Raw genomic sequence first — 840 nt, 5'->3', positions numbered from 1 at the left:
ATTATCTGCTCATATTCAGCCAAATGCTTCCAGAACTCATTGGACGGCGCTTCACAGTGCAGATGGACAATGACCCGAAGCATACTGCGAAAGCAACCAAAGACTTTTTTAAGGGAAAGAAGTGGAATGTTATGCAATGGCCAAGTCAATCACCTGACCTGAATCCGATTGAGCATGCATTTCACTTGCTGAAGACAAAACTGAAGGGAAAATGCCCCAAGAACAAGCAGGAACTGAAGACAGTTGCAGTAGAGGCCTGGCAGAGCATCACCAGGGATGAAACCCAGCGTCTGGTGATGTCTATGCGTTCCAGACTTCAGGCTGGAATTGAATGCAAATGATTTGCAACCAAGTATTAAAAAGTGAAAGTTTGATTTATGATTGTTAATCTGTCCCATTACTTTTGGTCCCTTAAAAAGTGGGAGGCACATATACAAACTGTTGTAATTCCTACACCGTTCACCTGATTTGGATGTAAATACCCTCAAATTAAAGCTGAAAGTCTGCAGTTAAAGCACATCTTGTTCGTTTCATTTCAACTCCATTGTGGTGGTGTATAGAGCCAAAAAGATTAGAATTGTGTCGATGTCCCAATATTTATGGACCTGACTGTATATATACACATACACATATATATATATATATATATATATATATATACACACACACACATACATATACACACATACATATACACACACACAGAATGTATTACAAATAAGAGAGTAGGAATTAAGATAAAAAGAGCAGATTAAGTACAGTGGCATGTAGAGCCAGAGGGGGGGCGTGGAGAGAGTCAGGGTGGTTTCCGGGCCTTGTTGATAAGGCTAGTGGCAGAGG

The sequence above is a fragment of the Sander vitreus genome, chromosome 12, assembly GCF_031162955.1.
Source record: "Sander vitreus isolate 19-12246 chromosome 12, sanVit1, whole genome shotgun sequence".
In the NCBI taxonomy this organism is placed as follows: Eukaryota; Metazoa; Chordata; class Actinopteri; order Perciformes; family Percidae; genus Sander; species Sander vitreus.
Note: the sequence above shows the minus strand (reverse complement) of the source record.